The sequence below is a fragment of the Camellia sinensis genome, chromosome 9 (genome assembly GCF_055761805.1).
Source record: "Camellia sinensis isolate YWXY chromosome 9, ASM5576180v1, whole genome shotgun sequence".
Lineage (NCBI taxonomy): Eukaryota > Viridiplantae > Streptophyta > Magnoliopsida > Ericales > Theaceae > Camellia > Camellia sinensis.
The window spans coordinates 76,750,845-76,774,149 of NC_138969.1; the positions used below are offsets into that span (position 1 = coordinate 76,750,845).

Below are 23,305 nucleotides of genomic sequence, written 5' to 3' on the forward strand. Positions count from 1 at the left end.
TTTTGCATCAAAATATTAAATGAACACTGCTCATGTTTCTTACAAGATTTGTTTTACATCTTTGTTCATAGCTCATTCTGAATGCCCATACTCATTTACTTCGTGATCTCATTCTGTACACATTCTTGAGCTAAACTGTTGCAGGGGTTTCCGCATAAGTGATCAAAGTTCTCTATGGACCACTGACAGTGTTTCTTGTACTTTTGCGGAGAAATTGACCTATACTAGTATATCATGGGTGATGTTAAGTCTCTTAACCATCTATCGCCTTAGTTCACTTCCATGGTTTCTCCCTCAGTACATGATCTCCGGGCATTAGGAAAAGGCTACCTCAGAGGCACTAACCAAGCCATCATTTTGAATTCATTCTTCTCTGGTTGGAATCCATACTCTTGAGCGTGCATGCCACCACTGAGTGCCCACAAGAAAAAAAAAAAAAAAAAAAAACAGTGTCTGAGGGGGAGCTTCCGCATTTACTTAACAATACCCCGTGATTCCTAGTGGTTTGACTTTTCTCTGTGATAAGTCAGTTACTCGTGTCGGAGGTCCAGCCATCCGATCACTACTAGGATTAACTCTAGCTTTGTGGCTCTCAAGGATTGCACACACACACATTTTTTACATGAGCTCTCATGTGTGTTTTTGAGTTATGCATTCTCATGATGCGTGTGGCTTTGATTTAATACTATCTGTGTTGTTCATGAGCTGGTGTTTCATCTCTTTTCTCAAAATTTGCAGGACTCATAATTTGATGGATTTTCTTGTCTTTGTGGTTTAGTCTCCACTTGCTCTTCTTGCTTGTTACAGGACTTTCTAGGTGTGTTTTGTTTTTTTTTTTTTTTTTAAAAAAAAAAAAAAGGGTTTTTCCGCTCGAGCGGAATGTTTTACGCTCGGGCGCGTTTTTCACTCTTGCAGCAGTTTGTTCGTGTTTTGGCAGTTCTGAGAGATGGGTTTTTGAGCTCGAGCGGCCCTATGCACGCTCGAGCGGGAGTCTGCTTGCATTGTTTTACGCTCGAGCGGTAACACGTACGCTCGAGCGGACCATTTTCATACTTAACTCCCTCTCTCAACTCTTTGAGTCATTTTTTTTTCCTTTTTCATTCTCTCGATCTAGGGGTTTGTTTTGTGGCTGCATTGTGGTCGATTTTCCCTCTCATCCTCCATCCTGTCTGTCGATTTGCTCTTTGGTAAGTTTTACCCTCTTTTATTTTTGTTGTTTTTTGTTCTATTTGGTTATAGTGGGTGTTGGGTTTGTGATTTTGTGGGTTTTGTGTGTCGTTTTTGTGATTCTCTCTCTCTCACACCTTTTCCTCGTCCTATTGTCTGATTTTTCTGTGTGTTTTCTTTATTGTGTCTGTGGTATTCGGGTTTATCTGTGTTCCTGCTTTCATGTCTTTATGGGCTGTTGAGGTCACTGTGCCTGAGTATGGGTCTGGTCTTGAATACATTGCTTTGATTTTCTCATGATTCATACTTATACTTTGCAATTTCTCTCATATTGGATGTATTAGTTATGAGTTCTTCCATACCATGCTCCTCTTTGTTCCTGCTGGATCTTTTGCATTGCACATTGAGGATTTCATGCCCTGTTTTTTTTTTTTAATTTGGTTATTGACCTAATGATTTGCTTTGGTTTTGTTTTGGTGTGGTTTGGGTTTTGGGTTTGTTGGTTTGTTGGGTGTTATAGTGTCTTTTTCGTCATGTCTGCTCCTGCTCCTAAACGTCGAAAGGCCACCGTCTCTCGCCCTCCCTATAACCCTGTTAGGTTTCAGTCGGCCACACAATCCAAGTCCTTCCACAAATCTTTTGTGAATCGCACAGTTCATTTAGAACGGAATGTTCAACCTGATATATTTGAGTCCATCCACATTCGTTCTTTGTTCGACCCTCTAGGATTCGTTCTTTGTTCCCCCTCCGGATCTTCCTGCTCTGTTTCAGCAGTTCGCGAAGGCCATGATCAGACGCTTGGATTTTTTGGATGCTCGCTTCGATGCTTTTGATGGTCGTCTTGGTCAGATTGAGGAGACTCTCACCCATCTCGCCCGTCTCATTCAGTCTCCACGGCCACCCGATGCTTGATTTCTGATCCCCGGCCAAAAAGGGGGAGTGATGTTGCTTGTGTGGGTACAGTTGGGTACACTTTTTTGGTACAGTTGTTCTCTGGTTATCCTTCCTTGGTACAGTTGGATTTTATATAGTTTTTTCTTTTTGGTTATATTTTGGATATATGTTTATGGATGGATGGATACTGGTTTGCTTATGATTGGCTTAATGGTTTATTATTTAATCCAGTTCCACCTGTTTTTGGTTGGCTTGTGTTTGGGTGTTCTTTTTCAGGCTCATGGAACACGCGCATAAGTGGATGAAGTTGAATGAATGAATTCTTTCCCAAGTTGTGTGTTTTCGGGTTTTAAAAGCATGTTTTGTTTATTTGTTTTGAAACTTTTATAGTGCGTGTGTGTAAGGAACAATGGTTAGAAAGGTTTTGTCCGGGAATTGACAAAGGGGGAGATTGTTAGGTCCCTATGTTGTCAAATCCGGAGACAAAACATTGTGTTGATTCAAATGTAATTTTTTGTGTTTTTGTTCTGTCCGCTCGAGCGGATCCTTGTGAGCTCGAGCGTAGATTAGCAGGTCTCAGTATTTTGTCAGGGCAAGCAAAAAATACTGGTGGGTGTGATTTTACGCTCGAGCGGATTCTCCTACGCTCGAGCGCATCTCAGTTTGTTCGCACGCAGTTTTTGGTCAGTCCGCTCGAGCGGGCTATGTTAAGCTCGAGCGGAGATCGCGGATCCAGATTCCTATTTAAAGCTGTTAAGGGTGTTTTTTTGAAGTAGTTTTTCCTAGATCTGATCTACAAGCACTAGGCTTGTGTTTAAAGTTTTCTTTGGAGATTTTTTATAGTTTTCCTTGATGTTCTTGAGAGAGTTCTGAACTTATGCATTGAGATTCATACATCAAGGAGGTTGCTTCTTAAGTTTTAAGTAAGTTCTCTTCGGTGGATTCCGAAGATTAAAGCGTAGAATCCAAAAGGCGTTTGATTCTACGCAGTCGTTAATTCGACAAGTGAAGTTGTGGTGTGGAATCAACTTCAGGATCAATTCCGTGACGAAGGTGTGGTGAAAGAGTTACAGAAGATTCAGAGATAAATTGACTGGGTTGGGTAATTTGTATGGTATCTTTGTAATCTTTTCGTTCTTCAGTAGTGGATTGATAGTGGCGGTTCGCCCGTGGTTTTTGATTACAATTGAAGGTTCTTCAATTGTGGTTTTTTCCACGTAAAAAATCGTTTGTGTCGATTTATTGTTTATTCTCAAAAACAAACAAACTAAAATCACTCTCGTAAGTGTTTGATGATTTTAGGTTGAGTGTTTTGAATTAATTGGGATTTGGAATAAGTTAATCTTGATCTAATCACAAATCACGTAGGATTTTCATATTCAACTCATGTTTTAAAGAGTATACATCAAAGGCTTTGTTTGTTCTACAAAAGAGAGAGTTGTTCTTCGGTGGATTCTGAAGAATTCGAGCCTGAAACTTTGGTGGATTCCGGGGTGGCTCATCGTAAAGACAATTCCGAGGTGAAGACGGGTTGGAAGAGGCACATAGAGGTTGGTTCAATTAGGCGTGGATTCGCTAGGTAATTGAGAGTATACCTGTGTAATTCCTTTAAATCTTTTTAGTGGATTGTTTTGTGGCTGTTGCCCGTGGTTTTTTAATCACAGTTGGAGGTGTCCAATTGTGGCTTTTTCCACGTTAAAATCGTTGTGTTGATTTGTCTTGATTGTTTGATTGGGATTGTTATATACTGCTTAAAATTGTTACATAATCACAAATCAATATCTAGGGGATTTCTAGATTTTTCACGGTGGATGGAGGTTGTGTTGCTTAGTTTAAAATGTTTGTGAACTCAATTTCTTTTGAGTTATACATTATTCAAAAATCTTTCAAAAAAATACATGAAATCAAATTATTTCAAAATGAACAACATAGTCTATACATGTATACTTCACATAGTAAATTGTATGATCTATTTAATAACCGGAATATGAACATATAAAGTTAATAAAACTAATATTATGGTTTAGTAGATGCCAATTTTTTGCTTAGGTGAGCAGGGGTGCTCAATTAATGACCTTCCCCTCTCATACCTAATGTTCCGAACCAATTATCCTCGGTTACGACGAACAATGGCCTTGGCACAAGTCATGGGTTTCCTAATTTTCTCAAAATATTAGGTGGCGACTCTAAGATCTGGTGATTTAGTCCATTTTTGGAAAAGATTTTGTAATAAAACAGATTTTTTTTATAGCGATCCTGGCTTTTCCTTCCTTTGTATACTGTATTCTGGACTTAGTTCCATGGACTTGTTTTTGTATCATTATCACTTCTAGTCTTTACTCCTTGTGTTTGAGTCTTGGGTTGTGATGGGCAGGTTTAAAACAGGTTGGTTGCACTTTGAAACCAAAAGGGTGATGCCCAGATTTTGGCCTTCACGCTCGAGCGTAACTTTTAACGCTCGAGCGGGCTCTTCGTTGTTGCTTCTCCGCTCGAGCGGGAGTTTTGACGCTCGAGCGTGGTTTTCCATCTCCTAGTACTTTACTCTGCAGTTCGTCCGCTCGAGCGGTATATTTTTACGCTCGAGCGTGATCCCTTGATTTTGTCCCTACGCTCGAGCGGAGAGTTTTACGCTTGAGCGGTTACCATCGCCTGCAAAACTTCTGGAAGTGTGCAATCGACGCTCGAGCGGTTCTTTTCACGCTCGAGCGCGAGTCTGTGTCTGACGCTCGAGCGGGGTGTTTCACGCTCGAGTGGAGAGTCGACTACATCAGTCCGTGATTTCACTTTTTGGATCACTTTTTGACCTACTTTTCCTTTCTTAACTTTTATGAACCGCCCCTTGAGAGTCTCTCTCTCTCTCTCTCTCTCTCTCTAAACTTGTCTTCTCTCTAAGAATTTATCTACCTAGGGTGAGTATCTAACCTTGGTCCTTTATTAAAAAGTTAGAGTGGGTTGAGGGCTTCGTTTTAATCTGAGAAACTTGGGATTTGGAGCACGTTGGTCTTTGGTCATCATCTCCATTTGAGTTCCCACTTCAAGGTAGGGATTTCCTACTCCATCCTATAAGTTTTGTTCTAAGTTTTGGTATTTTGATATGTTGGGAGTACTTTGGTAATTTTGGGAAAAACCCTAGTTGTATTGATAAGTTAATTTGTATAATTAATTTAAGGAAATTGGGGAAAATGGTTAAAAGCATGAAATTGAGGAATTCATTGATTAAATGGTGTAGTTGGATAATTAAAATCACTCGCCTATTGAATTGTTGATATATTTATTTTCAGTCTAGAAATAACTGTTTTGGGCTATCGGTGGAGGATAGTCGTGTTTGTTGTAGACATTGCATATGGATTAGGGAAAATCGAAACTAATCAAAATGTTTAAGTCATAAATTTAGACTATTGAATTAATACAGAAATTGCATGTATTGATTGAGCATTGCATATGCATAATGTTTGGGAGGAGATAGGGGATGTACTCCACGGTTTAGGGGAAGATAGGGGATGGACCTCTAAACCGGATTTTGTTTGGGAGGAGATAGGGGATGGACTCCATTAGCATCACTTTTATGTGTGCTTATTTATATAGAAGTGTTTTTATTGATACAACACTAAAATGTGTATCAATCTGGAAGTATGAAGTGTTTTGATTTGAGCTTGAGTCTCATTTGTTTGTTAACATTGGAAGAATGTGAATATGATATATATGATTCATTGTTGTAAGTTTGGCCAGGTTCTGAGCCATATTGATAATGTTGGAAAGTGGAACGTGTCATTGACAATAGTGTCATGAGACTGGATAATGTTGTAATTGATTATCTTGGTTAACCATCTATTGAATGCTATTGCTTTATTCATTGCTTATATTTGGTTTAGTATATTTCTACTGGGCTGTGGCTCACCCTATATGGGAACATCATTTTCAGGTTCAGGTGATAAGCTACCTCCAAGAACTTAGCTTGGCAGGACTTGGATTTTGAAGACTATTTTCAGTTATTTGTTTTTCATTGTTAGTACATGTAACATACAAGCCTAGGGCTTTATTTGTAATTGAGTTAGAACTCATACTTTTGTGTCCAAGTGTTGGCTTGGAAAGATGTAAGCCTGTAGGGCATATAATTTGACGTTACATGTAATGCTTTTATTTTGTAAGACTCTGATGAATATTATAATGAATTGTTTCCTTTTAAACATTGCATGTTGATGTTATATGTATTTAATGGGTTTATTTTGAGGGCGTTACATTTTTTATAAAAGTTGTCAAATCTAGACTCTCATTTATGTTTCACATAGCACTTATGAGACTAAATCAAAGAAGTCGAGGGTCCGAACTATTTTACGTACACAGGTATCCCCGGGCAATGTTATAGGTTTGTTTGTTGATTCAAAAGCCAAAAGAGAGTATGGTATGTATGTGTGTATTTTAGCCAAGACACATCATATATAATAATGAAATTTATTTGGGTAAATTACATCTCTTGAGATTTTTGACAATTATATGGACTTTTCTATGGTTTTAATAATTACACTAACATCTCTTACTTTTGAAACTATTATCAAGATTCTCCCATTAGTACCCTCTGTTAATCTATTTGACAGAATTTGTTGATATCATGCTGATGCCATAGGTTATGATACCAAAAATGACGAAATTGCCCATTAGTTACCTTATCTATTCAAATGAGAAATTTTTTTCACTTTTGCATATATATTATCAAAAACTCATACATATTTTAGCATTATTTAACAAAATTCTTAAATTTCATACAATATTAAATAAAACCCTTAAATTGTTAAGATATTATTAAATCATTTAATGAAAAAAAAAATTTAATTTTCAACGACAAAATGCTTAAAAATAAATAATCTTTCTAAAATTAATATTAGATAACATCCTAATAATTTAATATAAGACTTAATTTATACTATATAAATAACGTAAAATTTATCATTTTAACCAACGGATTTTTTTTTTTAAGTTGACAAAAATGGATTTATTTTTTTCCGGAAATTTTCATGACTTATTTATTCATATATAAAAAAATGTTTTTTTTTTTATCTTTTCTCAATCATATAGCATTCTCAAATTTTAATTTTTATCTTTGAATCATTAAATTTTTAATCGATGTGTATTTTTAAAAAAATGCAGGATAATATTTATTATATGATTAAAAAAATTAAAAATATATATAGAAGTAAAAAAAAAAATCTAATTGCCTCACAATAAATTAAAATTAGTTGATAGGAAATGAAGAATCAAGAAATCATTTGAGAATAATAAACAATTCAAATAATTTGTCATTTATTACACCTAAAATTAAAATTAATCTTTACTTGAATGAAAAAATTATTCGAGAATAATAAAATATTCAATTAATTTGTTATGTATGATACTTGAAATCTATTTTTCCATCTTTATTTATCTCATTTAAACTATTTTATTAAATTAAAATTTAAAATTAATATCTCGCCTTCATTAAAAAAAAATTATTTATAAAAGTTCAAAATCTTAATGTGGAAAAAAATAGAGCCAAGAAATTACATTTATATTTTGAAAAAGTTATGAAAAATAAATAATAATTTCATATATATTTAATATGATAAATTAAATTTAGTGCATTTAAGATTAAGATTAAGGTTGATAATGAATGAGTTTGCTTTAATTGTTAGAAACCACGGGGAATGTAAGATTTTTTTTTACTTTTATATTTATTTTTTAATTTTTTTTAATTGTGTAAGAATTATTAACCTGCGTGTTTTTAAATATTTATCGACTAGAAGTTTAATGATTGGAAGATAAAAATTAAAATTCGAGAATAATTTATGGTTGAGAAAAGGTAAAATAATAATTTTTTTACATATGAATAAATAAGTAATGCAAATTAAAAAATAAAAATAAATCCATTTATTTCAAAATAAAATTTAAAAAAATCAAATAATAAATGTATTATTTAAAATGATAAATTTTACATTATTTATGTAGTGTGGAATAACCCTCATATTAAGTTATTAGGATGTTATCTAACTTTAATTTTAGAGAAATTGTTTATTTTTAAGTATTTTATCAATGAAAATTAAGTTTTTTCCATTAAATTTTTAATAATGTCTTAACAATTTTAGGATTTTATTTAACATTACTTGAAATTTAAGAATTTTATTAAATAATACTAATGTATATATAAGTCTTTGATAATATATATGCAAAATCTCAAGGGAGATAAGTGTAATTTACCTATATCGATAATGAATGAGGTTTCTTGGTTTATGAGTATTTTCGTCTTTTCACGTGCAAACCAAAGGGTAATATGGCCATTTTCACACCTAAGTAATGTCGTTTGTACTAACTTAATAAACTGGACGAATCTTGATAATAGTTTTAAAAGTAAAGGAGATTAGTGTAATTATTGAAACCATAGAGGAGGTCCTTATAATTGTTAGAAACCTCAGGGGAGGTAAATGTAATTTACCCAATTTATATTGAAAAATTTAGGAGTTGATGTCACTGTTGTGTGGCTCATGAGACACATTTTGTTTCTTATTTTGATGATATGAACCATTCAAATTTCAGAAAACATCGAGAAGAATATACCTGTAAAAATCAAGTTGATCGATATCAATAATCCCTTCATCAAATCAGATTTGTATTTAGTTTGATACATACATATTCGTACGGATGTGATTTGATGAAGTTATCGATATCCGATCAACTTAAATTTTTATAGAACTATTATTGTTGTTGTTATCTAAAATTTAAACGGTTCAAATTATCAAAATAAGATCTGAAATGAGTCTTACGAACCGTACAATAGTCATCTTTGTGCGTCATGCATAACAATGACACTAATTCCATTTTTTGTTTTGTGGACAATGGATGGGCACAACTTAATATATACATGAATAACTCAAAGATGAAAATGGCAAAAGCGGGAGGAGGATGGAAACCGGTGCTGTATGGTAGGGGTAGGTAATTGGCGACTAAACTTTTTGGTCGCAGAATTAGTAGCCGAAGAGTAGTCGGGAAAGCTAATTGGCGACTAAACTTATTTAAGTCGCCAAATGTATTCATTTGCCGACTAAATATTTAGTCGCCAAAAGGTTGGAAAAAAAATTAAACAACACATTTTCGGCTACTAAAGTTTTAGTCACCTAAAGTGTTATGTTTTTAGCTACTAAAATTTTAGTCGGCAAATAGTTTGTGTTTTGGCTACTAATATTTTAGTCGCCTAAAGTGTTATGTTTTTGGCTACTAAAATTTTAGTCGGCAAATAATTTGTGTTTTGGCTACTAATATTTTAGTCAGCAAAAATGTTATGTTTTTGGCTACTAAATTTTTAGTAGGCAAAAGTTTTTTTATTCTTCAGCTTTTGTTTTTAGCTACGAAATATTTTAGTCACCAAATGTCTGACTTTTTTTTGCTACAAAACTTTTAATTGCCAAATGTTTGACTTTTTTTTGCTACAAAACTTTTAGTTGCCGAATGTTTGATTTTTTTTTGCTACAAAACTTTTGGTCGCCAAATGTTTAATTGTTCTTTTGGCTACAAAGCTTTTAGTCGCCAAATGTTTGATTTTTTTTTTTTTTTTGCTACAAAACTTTTAGTCGGCGAAACTATTTTTCCAATTTCTTTTTAGCTACAAATTATTTAGTCACCAAAAACATGATCTTATGTTTTATCACAAAATTATAATTTCTCCACAACCTGTCTATATTCCATACAACCTGTAATACATATGTAAACAAAATAATACGAATACTATCAATCATTCCACAATTTGCATCCGTATACAAAAAAATGAATAATTTTAAATGTCAAAGTCCATACAAACCAACTATTGTCCAAACTAAAATAATAATTCCATACAAAATATAGAATCATACAAAAATCAAAGCCCTCCGTATACAAAAAATACTTCCACAAAAGTAGAGGAAGACATAGTTAGCAGGATTATACAAAAGTGTCAAGTGTCCTCCATAAACAAAAATGTTGACTATCCACAAGTCCACGCCAAAAGCCATCTACAAAAAATAAAAAAAATAATTGCATCCATTACAAAATATCAATTCAAAAAAACATAGGAAAAAGGTTGTAATAACATGCATTTAAGGTAGAACAATCTATAAAAACATTTTTTCGAAATACAATCGTATGTGTGTATCATGAAAGATTTATTTCAAACTTGATTTCAATTTACAAATAATACAATTTTTAGGAGCATACCTTTCCATAAAATAAATTTTTTTGAGTAGAAGGTTTTGGTGGTAAATTTATTTTAACTCTTCTTCATTCTCATCTTCCTAATCAAAGTAAAATGATTGAGTAATCTACGGGGTTATCACCATAACCATATCATGCTTTCTTAATACGTTTACCACCCAAATGACCACTGTGTACGATGAAACAATGGCATCATTTACAATGAAAATGTTGAACATTTATTGGATGTCAAACTCTCCCTTTTTCAAATAAGTTTAAGTCGTTTCCGGCTCTAACTCCCAAACTACGCGTTCTAATGACATTCTGTCTATTGTCACAAGTCCTATATGTCACGGGGAAGCTGGCCATGACATCCCTATGGTGGTTCCGGGGCTGTTTCGATTTTTCGCTCCCTTAACGCCCTTTTTCGGTTAAGCTTAAGGCGTTTTTGGCTCTAACTCCTAACCTACACGTGCTAATTACATTCCGTTTGTTGTCACAGGTTCTATTTGTCACGGCAAAGGTGGCCGTGACATCTGTACGGTGGTTCGGGGGCTGATTCGCATTTTTGCCCCTTTAACGCCCCTTTTCAGTTAAGTTTATGGCGTTTTCGGCTCTAACTCCCAACCTAAACGTGCTAATTACATTTCGTCTACTGTTACAGGTCCTATTTTCCACGGGGAAGGTGGCCATGACATCTATATGCTAGTTCGGAAGCTGTTTTGCATTTTCGCCCCCTTAATACCCTTTTTCGGTTAAGTTTAAGGTGTTTTTGGCTCTAACTCCCAACCTACACGTGCTAATTACATTCCATCTGCTGTCACAGGTCCTATTTGTCATGGGGAAGGTGGCCGTGATATCCGTACGGTGGTTCGGGGCTGATTCGCATTTTCGCTCCCTTAACGCCCTTTTTCGGTTAAGTTTAAGGCGTTTTCGGCTCTAACGCCCAACCTAAACGTGCTAATTACATTCCGTCTATTGTCACAAGTCCTATTTGCCACGGGGAAGGTGGTCATGACTTCCCTACGGTGGTTCGGGAGCTAATTCGTATTTTCACCTCCTTAACGCCCTTTTTTGGTTAAGCTTAAAGCGTTTTTGGCTCTAACTCCCAACCTACATGTGCTAATTACATTCCGTCTGTTGTCATAGGTCCTATTTGTCACAGGGAAGGTGGCCGTGACATCCGTACGGTGGATCGGGGCAGATTCGTATTTTCGCCCCCTTAACGCCCTTTCTCGGTTAACTTTAAGGAGTTTTCGGCTCTAACTCCCAACCTAAACGTGCTAATTACATGCCGTCTGCTGTCACAGGTCCTATTTGCCACGGGGAAGGTGGTCATGACATCTATATGTTGGTTAGGAAGTTGTTTCGCATTTTCGCCTCCTTAACGCCCTTTTTCGGTTAAGTTTAGGGCGTTTTTGGCTCTAACTCCCAACCAAAACGTGCTAATTACATTCCGTCTGCTGTCACAAGTCCTATTTGCCACGGGGAAGGTGGCCGTGACATTTCTATGCTGGTTCGGAAGTTGTTTTGCATTTTCGCCCCCTTAACGCCCCTTTTCGGTCAAGTTCAAGGCGTTTTCGGCTCTAACTCCCAACCAACATGTGCTAATTACATTCCGTCTGTTGTCACAGGTTCTATTTGTCACGAGGAAGGTGGCTGTGACATCCGTACGGTGGATCGGGGCTGATTCGCATTTTCGCCCCCTTAACGGACTTTTTCGATTAAGTTTAATGCGTTTTCGGCTACAACTCCCAAACTACGTGTGCTAATTACATTCCGTCTATTGTTACATGTTCTATTTGTGACAGGGAAGGTGGCCGTGACATCCGTACGGTGGTTCGGGGGTTGTTTTGCATTTTCGCCCTCTTAACGCCCTTTTTTGATTAAGTTAAGGCGTTTTCAGCTCTAACTCCCAACCTACACATGCTAATTACATTTCGTCTATTGTCACAGGTCCTATTCATCACAGGGAAGGTGTCCATGAGAGTCACACAGTGGTTCAGAGGCTGTTTTCAATTTTCGCCCCCAAAATGCCCTTTTTCGACTAAGTTTAAGGCATATTGGGCTCTAACTCCCAACCTACGGGTCCGAATTATATTCCGTCAGTTCTCACAAGTCCTATTTGTCATGGGAAAACTGTCTGTGTGAGCCACACGGTGGTTCAAGGGCTGTTTTCAATTTTCACCCCTTAAACGCCCTTTTTTGACTAAGTTTAAGGCATATTCGGCTCTAACTTCCAACCTACAGGTCCGAATTACATTCCGTCAGTTGTCACAAGTCCTATTTGTCATGGGGAAGCTGTCCGTGAGAGCCACGGTGGTTTGGGGGCTGTTTTGAATTTTAGCCCCCGGAACGCTCTTTTTCAACTAAGTTTAAGGCGTTTTCGGGCCTAACTCCCAACCTACGGGTCCGAATTACATTCCGTCAATTGTCACAGGTCCTATTTGTCAAGGGGAAGCTATCCGTGAGAGCCACATGGTGGTTCGGGGGCTACTTTGAATTTTCACCTCCGGAACTCCTTCTTATAGCAGTGATATGTCTGAGTAATGCATAAAACTATGATCGATTGAAGCAAAATGTAAATAAAACGAAAAAGGGTGTGGGAAAATGGAAAGAAAAGAAAAATAGCAGCCCCATCCAATAATCTTTGAGAATGAGGATTGACCTGGGTATCCACAACATTGTTAAACTTGATGCCAAATTGATAATACAATGCCTGCTAAATAAAATAGGTTCAACGATGTCAAATATACGTTTATATATATATAAAGAAAAGAAAAACACGCATGAGCAAAGAAAGTCATTCACAGAGGACTTGTTTAATACTGGACCTCAAAAAGGTCATGTATCTAACAATTCACATAATGTATAGCTAAGGAATCAAAGAGCATTTATTCATTCAAGCTTACTAAAAATTTAGTTGCATTACAACATATGTACATAGAGGGAAAGATAGGCCTAGAACCATCATTAGAATGCTAAAGCCTAATCGCCAGAAATTAGATCCCATGCCAATTTTAGCAGAAGTAGAATGCAATAAAAAAGATTCAAGGATTCTGACTTAAAAAGATTACTACAAAAAATTAACAGTGAGCTAAGTGGTTACCCATCTAATCTCCTCTGGCTTGTATTCCAATCTTCATTTCAAGGTCTCTTTCATCATTTTAGTTGCCTTCTTGACATTCCAGGTCCGTGCCCTTAAATATCTAGAGATTGATGCATCGGAACAATAAATAGATGACTTATCAGGCAATGGCCCAAGCAAACTCCTCAACTCATTAATCTGCAAACATTGGAAGAATTTTGAGCCTGAAAAATCTTTGTTTTTTTTCTTTGATAGCAACATTTGCATGGACGAACATCAAGCTAAACACAAAATATAAATAATTACAGATACACTTACACATTAGGGAAGAATACATAAAATATGTTTTATACCTTTTCTTGCTTCTCATCAAATATCAAGACACATCCATTTGAAGGGGATTTATTTGAATCTGCACTTATAGCTTTCAAAGAAGTCTTCCGGGGGGTTGACAATTAAAACTTTGAAGAAACAAGTAGTAGCCAACAAAATCAATGACAAGCAATAGACATTTAGTAAGTAACCATAATACTTGTACTCCCCACCCTTGTTGCATGATATTGTTTTTATTTTTTCATTTGTTTGGAGGGGGGGAGGGGATAGGTGACACACAAAAAACAAAAAACAATGCAAATGAAATTTCATTATGTGAAGAACAACTTTTGCTAGTCTACATTGGAATGGAAAAACAAAAACTAAATTCTTCATAAACTAAATACAAATCATAAATTGCAAAGATGGGTGTATTATACTCATGACATTTCTAACTCTATTAACCAATCATCAAATTTTCAATGTAAGTAGAAGAAAGTCATTGGTTCTTATTCTCATGGTATCAATGAATTCTAAGTAGTCATTACTCTTGGACTATGATAGACTAATCTTAATTATTGATTTGACAGCGGTAATGTTCTTAAACATTGCAAAAAAATAAAAATTTACCCGTTTACCAAAAGTACAAGTTATGCTAATCAAGAAAGTACAAAATTATGAAGTTTTTGTTAACATAAATAGGTCAAGAAGTGTCTAATCTATTGCTGTGAAATAAATAGAGAAAAGGGTGAGTGGGGTGAACCATGTAGATCACATAAATTCTACTACAAATTCAAGATAACCTCATTTTAGTGAATTTTAGTACATGATATTCAATGCTTCTTGTTTACATGTGTTTTTGAACTATCATTTGTTTCCCTCTCAACATCATTGAAGATAATTTGCTAGAGGAAAATCAAAAAAAATTGACAAGGTTGAGCTACTTTATGCGCAAAGGAAGTATACTAAACTAATAATATTACTTGGTATATGTAAGACAATAACTACAAGTATTTAGTAACTTGAGAGATTAGTTGGGAAAAGTAACCAATGAGATTAGTAGAGGTGAAGGTATGGACATCCTTGTGGGGTAAAAAGAAAGTACGCTAAACTAAGATTAGAGGATGATGATATATAGTCAATAAGAACCAGCTAGTTAGTCCAACCATATGTAGTGAAGGTTGAAACCATCATTAATATTCCAAGTACCCTATGTAATTCCTACCCTGAATCTTGCTTTTTATCTTGTAATTTAAGTGCTACATATTTTTAAACACTACGTATAGACTTAAAAGTATATTTATTTTATACTTCAGAATTTTGTTTAATAGCTATTAAAACCCATTATTTAGAGATATATCATAAACATTGATGAACAATAATATCCTTAGTTTTGATTCTCAAATTCAAGTCTTTTGTTCTCATTCTCCATTTCAACCCTCCATCTCATTCTCGTAATGTTGTTATGTCTTCACAATTTGAATTCCAAATTAACTCTATCACTTAAGATTGTTAAAATTAAAACAATTTAATATTTTTTTTAAAAAAAATTAAATAACCTCCATTTGACTTAAATTACAACTCAACCACAACATTAGAAGAGCGAGACAGATAGAACAGAAAATTGGTTGAAATCTGCTTGGTCTATGATTTTGCTCCTATTTTCTTTACATTGGTTGAAATCTTCTTGGTCCATAATTTGTTTTAAACATGATTTTGGTGTTTTTGTATTGATGCATTCTATGTGTTTGTTGAAAGTCCACATAGAAAGATTTTGTTTGTTAAGACAATTGTTATGTGTATGGTACCTTTATTTCATTGTTGAGAAATGGTGAAGTTTATCACAGAAACCAAACTGTAATGAAGAAATTAATGTAAGCTGGATTCAATTTAGGGATGGAAACAAAACAGAAACAGTTTCTTCACAAAGACAAAGTAGAAGTAGAAGTAGAAGCTAAGAACAGAGAACTTACCTTGTCTACAATGAAAATCTCTTATCCATTGAACAAAAATTAAATTGTTTTTATCCATTGAACAAAAATTAAATTGTTTGAACATTAAACAAAAACTAATGATGGACTACCAGATTGAACATTCATTAAGTATTTTTAATTTGGTTCAAGTGTAGTGGCCATCTAGAAAATTAAAACCAAAGAAATAAGAGTTTGATTAAACATAACTTTTATTGAGGCAAAATGTAAGTCTAGAGACAATAATTTGGCCATTCACAAAGCATTTCATTGAGGCAAAATGTAAGTCTAGAGACAATAATTTGGTCATTCACTAAGAATTTCATTGAGGCATTTTATCATATACTTGCAATGCAAAATGTAAGTGTAGGGAGAATTACACATGCTTCCAATTATCACACAGGCCTTCAATTTACCATTTGAACAAGATGATTTTTCTTTCAAAATCACAACAGAACTCGGCAAGTCTATTTTCATAACATTCTTCTTGACAGGACTTTTGTTCTGTTTTTCAAAAATCCTTTCCATTTATTCTTACACTTACAAAATTCCTCTCCATATGCATCATGAAAGGAGTTGTTCTGTTTTTGTAAAATCACACAGCTTTTCATCATGGAGATTAAATGGAGAGGATTTCAAAATAAAACGAAAAAAAAAAACAGATTAATCACTAACCTTTTCATCATGGCGATTAAATGGCAATGATTTATAAATATATATATATATATATATATAAATCTAACCTTTTCTCGGTTGTCAATGGAAGGGATTTGGGGATCTAGGGCTTGGGTAACTTTGCAACGTGTCAATGTACAGAAGGGAAGCCGGAAAACGCCGGAAGCCTTCCATCGCCGCCGATGGGTTGCCTGTTTTTGCTCTTGTTTGCTGGATCGAAACAGTTTTTGGGTTTCAACAGAGTAGAGACAGAGAGAGGGAGAGAGAGGGCATCCCAGATTTGGGTTTGAATAGAGTAGAGTGAGATTTGTTTTTGGGTTTCAATAAGAGAGAGAGACAGATGAGAGGAGAGAGAGAGAGGCATTTTTCATATAATTAATAACAATTTTGTCGCTAATTATTTTTTAATCCCTCCATAATTTAAAATCTCCCCCCAAATATTTTAGTTTTTGGCGACTAAATTATTCTTTTGTTGCTGAAAATATACTTTTGGTGACCAAATTTTTGGTTGCCAAAGATAAAAATATATTTTTTCTTTTTATTTGGCTACTAAATAAATTTGACTATACGGCTGCAAAAATTATTTTTTGTTGCTGAAAATAAACCTTTGGCGACCAAAATTATGGTCCCCAAAAGGTAAAAAATAATTTTTTATTTTCCATTTAGCGACTAAATAGTTTTAGTAGCCAAAAATTAATATAGGGCGACTAAAAATTTTTTTTGTCGCCAAATATGACATTTTTGGAGACTAAATTATTTTTTAGTCGCCAATAACCAATATACAGCTACTAAAAAAAATTAGTAACTAAATATTTTACTTTTGCTGACTAAAAAAATATTTAGTCGCCAATTCCACAACTTTTGGCGGCTAAATTTTTTTTAGTCGCCAATTTTGGTTGCCGAAGGTGCATTTTGTTGTAGTGATTATTCATATAAAAAATGAGATTAATCGGACATGCATGTCCCTATAATCGGACCATAATTGCTTTTAAAAAAATTATCAAAATTATGTTAATCATTTATTTTTTTAAAAATAAATTTAGTTTTTTTTTTTTATTGGGTTTTAGATGTCTATTTGCCTTGATTTTTTTTCAAGGATGCTCTACTCGATAAACTTTTTTTGGGTATTTCTTTTCGATAAACCCTATAATATGAACGGTCAGATTATTGAAACAGATTGACAAAATACCTCCAAGAACTCATAACTCGATATTGTCCCTATAAAGACAGGTACCTTGCAAACGTTTCATGTGGTGATGAGATCAGTGTGGGCGGTAGAGTGGGTGATGGTAATTTTGGCATTGATTGCAAGCTCTGTGACTGTGAATGCAACAATCACCTGCCAAGATGCGATACTGAAAATACTTCCATGAGAACAATACCTGTTGGGCAACGGCGACATCACTGTGCCGTGCTGTCAGGGAGCTCAAAACCTGAACCAGATGGCTAATTCTACAGCAGATCGCCAGGCTGTTTGTGCGTGTTTTAAGCAAGTTGGACCATCTTTAGGGGTTAACATTGATAGAGCTAAGAAACTTCCCGATCTTTGCAAAATTGATCTTCGCGGAATAACCATTGACTTTACTATTGATTGCAGCACAATTCCGTACGTAACACATCTTACTCACTCTATGTTAACTATTTGCTTATCTATGTCACTAGACTTTCGTGATTTCAGCAAATTAACCTGAGTTGTGAAAGATGTGTTGAAAGATTTACACAATATTAGTCCTTTTCTGCTTTGTTCCTTTTTCTGATATTACTTATTGTGGAAAGATCTTTAGATTTTGTTTTGTGTTAAAAATTTTTCATGTTCCCATGCAGAGTTTAATGGATGGGTGAGGAAGGATGCACATGACAAGGACAAACCTTGGCCAGCGACAACAAAGATAATGCTTAGTTGTTATGTTCTAATTAGGACAATTTGAAATTTCTTTGTATGGACAATTATAATATGAATAAATTTGTTATCTTTTCTGGAGATTTCCTTCCCTTCCTTTTTCCTTTTTCCTTACCAACATTTGCAGTAAAGAAATTGTGGTACCCCTGTGTAGAGGAAAAACTTCTCCACAGATTAGTTGATACAACATACCTTTCAATATCGGATTCAGAAAATTCTGGTTCGGATGCATGGTTTGGAATGCTTGCAGTTTGGATACACACCAATTTACCAATGAGATACATATCATTGGACCAAACCTGATTTTGAAGGAAATATTGTTTAGCTTTTAAACTAGAACTGTATTTAATTTTATTTTTTTTTGTGTGTGTTTTTTTTTGAAAACTTCTAGTTCGGATACAAGGAATTTATTGCATATCATCTGACCAAACTAGACAAGTTACTAGTTTTTTGAGGGATATATCACTACAAAAAAAGGGGGCATAGAACACGAAAGTATTTGCGACGGCACCACTTAAAGTCGCAAAAAGTGAGTTTTTGCGATGGCACCACTCGTTGTCTCCAATAAATCGGGTTTCAACGACGGTACCACTCCCCGTCACAAAAAAGCAAGTTTTTGTGGCGGCAACAACGACAGTCGGAAATAATGTGCGTTTTTTGCGACGGCAACCTCTGTTGTCACAAATAAAGCCATTGTTTGCGACCACAATCCCCCCGTCGCAAATACAAAATTAGTTAAACAACGTCGTTTTATTCTTTAAATTTTCATTTGCGATGGTGAAACTTGACGTCGCAAAAAAAAAAAAAAAAACCGAAAATCTGAAAACTCAGCTTTTTTTTGCCCTTCACGCTTGTTTTTCCCCCCTTCAACCAAAAATCCCCAACCTAAAAAATCCCTAACCTTTTGAACCAAAAACCCTATCTCTGTCTCTCTCTGTCTCTCTCTTCTCACGACTCTCTCGACTATGAGTAGTGGCAGACGACGGCGAGCATCGAACCGACGGTGTCGAGCGACGGCAGCGAGCAGCATGCAACGGCGGATTTCTTGGGTTCCCAGTCGCAGCATCATCCAAGCCGTCCATTCGACCTACATCCCTTGTCATCAGTACTAATCGGACGTTCTGGATTCGTTGCCAAGACCAAGCCATTGCGCCCTTGGAACAGCGGTGGATGTTTGATGAATCTATTGCCAAAGGGCCAGTAAACTCTCTCTCTCTCTGAGTGTGGTCTATTTTATGCTTTGTTTGGTTACTGGGAAAATGCTGGAACAAAAAAGAAACTAATTATGTCATTGTTTTCTAATATGCTCGTTTGGTTACTGAGAAAGTGTAGGAAACGAGAAGAAAATTAATAAATTCGAAATTTAGATATTTCATTGGTTGAGAATCTTGGGGGGGGAAAAAAAAAAAAATCTCACTGAGCTTGTTGAACTCAATTCCTCAATTCTTGAAAGCCAGGTATCTAGAACTTCAAGTCCCAAAATTCCCCCATCCCGAAAGAAACCTTCAGAACCATCCATTGCAGGCCAAGTTAGTGATAATTATGATTTTAATTCGTTGGGCTTCATGATAATATCAAATATGAATCGAAAAAATAAAAAATAAAACTTCTGAAGAAGAAGCAGAAGAAAAAGAAGACTCAAATAACTGGTTTAAGCTTACTGTGCTAAGCTTAACTCTGTGGAATTATTGGAGTCACATTGTGGTGCCGAAATGGTGGTTCCAAATTGGGTTAAACAGCAGCATTGCAAAGGTTGAAATGAGGTCTTTTGTTGCTGGAAAAGCATTGATTTGATGGTCATTGGTACAATCCTTTGTTTGGGCAGTGTTGATGAGTTACATAAAGTGGGCTTGACAGCTGCATCATATTTCATGCTGTTGCCCAGGTAACTCTTATTATCTTCTTTTTTTTTTTTTTTTTTTTTGAGTGTGCATGTGTTTTTTAAAACTGCTGGGGACTTGGGCTTATGCACGCTTTCTGTGGTGCAAGGAAGATGTGAACTATGAACTACTATTTTACTATTATCAATCTGCTGGTGTGCACACCCTCTCTTTAGAAAATGGATGGAAAGAAGGGTTAAGTTTTGGAGAAAATGGATGGAACCAATAGTTAAGTTTTGATACTTTACCCTTGCTGTGGTATATGGTCACGGTAGCCAACAGTGCTACATATTTGCTATTTTTTTTTTCCCTTTTCCCATGTGTTCCCCTCCATGACCACCATATTATTTTTTGTTCTTCACAGTGGCAATTCTTGTAAACTGCAATTTCTGGGCTCTAATATTTGTTTGGACTTCTTGAAAAAGATGGCTTATATTTTTCATGTTGTTGATTCAATCGTGGAATATATTGCTATATTGTGTTACACACACAGTCAACTCTACTAGACTTGGTGGCCAAAATATAAAGAATCGAACCTGGATTTTGTTTATTTATTTATTTTGGGTTAATGGAACCTGGATATAATGTACGTGTTTATTTTGGGTTGATGGAACCTGAATGTCCTGTTTACTGTTAGTTGTAATTTGCTTTAGGATGTATATGTTAATTTGTCAATGTAACCCTTTTCTAAGTTTTTTAATCTTCAGTTCCCTCAAATTGGCAGGAAAAATTGAAGTGTATTCAAATGGATCAGCGTGAATACACAATGGATGATGAGGACAGGAAGGTGCAGGATGTGATCCTCAGACCAGATCCCTCAAATAATGACACCATGGTCTTGAAGAAAACTCTATCTTGTTCCTACCCAAACTTGCCTTTTAATGAGGCACTTTAAAAAGAAAATGAAAAGCTTCAGTTAGAACTACAACCTCACAAGCCAATTTGGATGTGGGCCAATGCGAAGTAATTCAGCATCTGATTGACGTCACAAAGGTTGTTGCTGCAAATTCTCAGTCTGAGAAGAGTTCGCCCAGGAGAAATTCCAAAAAAGGTGGAGCTGAATTATTCTGATGTTAATAATGATAAGGAACATTCATATGATGAAAGCTGTGCTAACAAAAGTGCGAGTCACTCAACTTTGAGGTTTATTTTCTCTTCTGTATAAGATGGTGAATTTAAATTCTAATTGCTTAAAATGCACCTTCTATAGTGTCAAACGACTTGTATTGGCTCATTGCCTGTCAAACGACTACATAAGTAACATTACATTTCATCCCCTTCACTTCAATTAATATACAAAAAGTCTCAATGTGATTTTGACTTTTTAACTCTATGGTCTATTTTATTAAAAAATTCATCCAAACTAACGAAAAGTGATTTAATATACACTTTCTAACAAAGTCAAAAGTACACTTTCAAAACAAAAACACAAAAATTCAGTTTCTTTATTTTTTCCCCATCTAAATCCCACACATTATTATAAATAATTAAAAATCAAGTCAATTATACACACTACAAGAAAATACAGTTTTGGTGACCACTTTTACCGACTAAAAATATTTTGGTTGCCAAAAGTTGTGGAATCGGCGACCAAAAATTATGTTAGTCGGTAAAAGTACAATATTTAGCTACGAATTTTTTTTAGTTGGGGTTTATTAATTTTTGGCGACTAAAAAAAATTTAGTCGCTAAAAATCTCACAATTGGTGACTAAAAACAATTTAGTCGCTAAATTTGCCACAATTGGCGATTAAAAAAATATTTTTGTCGCTGTATAGATAGTTTTGGCAACTAAAATAATTTAGTCGCTGAAAGAAAAATAAAAATTTACTTTTTATCTTTGGCGACAAAAATTTTGGTAGGCAAAAATGTAATTTCAGCGACTAAAAAATATTTTAGTCGCCGTATAGATAGTTTTGGCAACTAAAATAATTTAGTCGCTGAATGAAAAATAAAAAATTATTGTTTATCTATGGCGACCAAAAGTTTGGTCGGCAAAAATTTAATTTCAGCGACAAAAAAATATTTTAGTCGCTGTATAGATAGTTTTGGCAACTAAAATAATTTAATCGCTGAATGAAAAATAAAAAATTATTGTTTATCTTTGGCGACCAAAAGTTTGGTTGGCAAAAATTTAATTTCAGCCACTAAAAAATATTTTAGTCGCTGTATAGATAGTTTTGGCAACTAAAATAATTTAGTCGCTGAATGAAAAATAAAATTTTATTTTTTATCTTTGGCGACCAAAAGTTTGGTCGGGAAAAATTTAATTTTAGCGACTAAAATATTTTTTAGTCGCTGTATAGATAGTTTTGCCAACTAAAATAATATAGTCGCGGAATCAAAAATAAAAATTTACTTTTATCTTTGGCGACCAAAAGTTTGGTCTGTATAGATAGTTTTGCCAACTAAAATAATATAGTCGTGGAATCAAAAATAAAAATTTACTTTTTATCTTTGGCAACCAAAAGTTTGGTCGGCAAAAATTTAATTTTAGCGACTAAAAAATATTTTAGTCGCTGTATAGATAGTTTTGCCAACTAAAATAATATAGTCGCAGAATAAAAAATAAAAATTTACTTTTTATCTTTGGCGACCAAAAGTTTGGTCGGCAAAAATTTAATTTTAGCGACTAAAAAATATTTTACTCGTTGTATAGATAGTTTTACCAACTAAAATAATATAGTCGCGGAATCAAAAATAAAAATTTACTTTTTATCTTTGGCGACCAAAAGTTTGGTCGGCAAAAATTAAATTTCAACGACTAAAGTATATTTTAGTTGCTGTATAGATAGTTTTGGCAACTAAAATTATTTAGTCGCCGAATGAAAAATAAAAATTTACTTTTTATCTTTGGCGACCAAAATTTTGGTCAGCAAAGATTTAATTTCAGCGACTAAAAAATATTTTAGTCACGGTGTAGATAGTTTTGGCAACTAAAATAATTTAGTCGCTGATTGAAAAATAAAAATTTACTTTTTATCTTTGGCGACCAGAAGTTTGGTCACCAAAAATTTATTTTCAGCGACTAATAAGTATTTTAGTCATTGTATAGTTACTTTTGGCTACTAAATTTATTTAGTCGCTGAATGGAAAACAAAAATTTACTTTTATTTTTGGCGACTAAAAGTTTGTTCGGTAAAAATTTATTTTTGGCAACTAAATAAATTTTAGTCGTCATATACCAACTGTTGCCGACTAAAAGAAATTTAGTCGCCAAATATCTAGTA

General features: G+C 34.6%; 1 long non-coding RNA gene across 2 annotated transcripts; it reads right to left on the bottom strand.

Annotated features, from left to right (window-relative positions):
* Positions 1 to 9,840: 9,840 nt before the first annotated feature.
* LOC114263986 (uncharacterized) lies at positions 9,841 to 16,673 on the bottom strand. 2 transcript variants are annotated; one of them, XR_003629752.2, is made up of 5 exons: positions 16,365 to 16,652; positions 13,693 to 13,800; positions 13,361 to 13,537; positions 12,920 to 12,970; positions 9,841 to 10,073 (listed from the first exon to the last, which is right to left on the bottom strand). It is a non-coding gene; the product is annotated as an uncharacterized LOC114263986 (long non-coding RNA). The 2 variants fall into 2 exon arrangements; XR_003629751.2 differs by lacking the exon at positions 12,920 to 12,970 and having other exon boundaries at positions 16,365 to 16,673.
* Between the last annotated feature and the right edge of the window lie 6,632 nt (positions 16,674 to 23,305).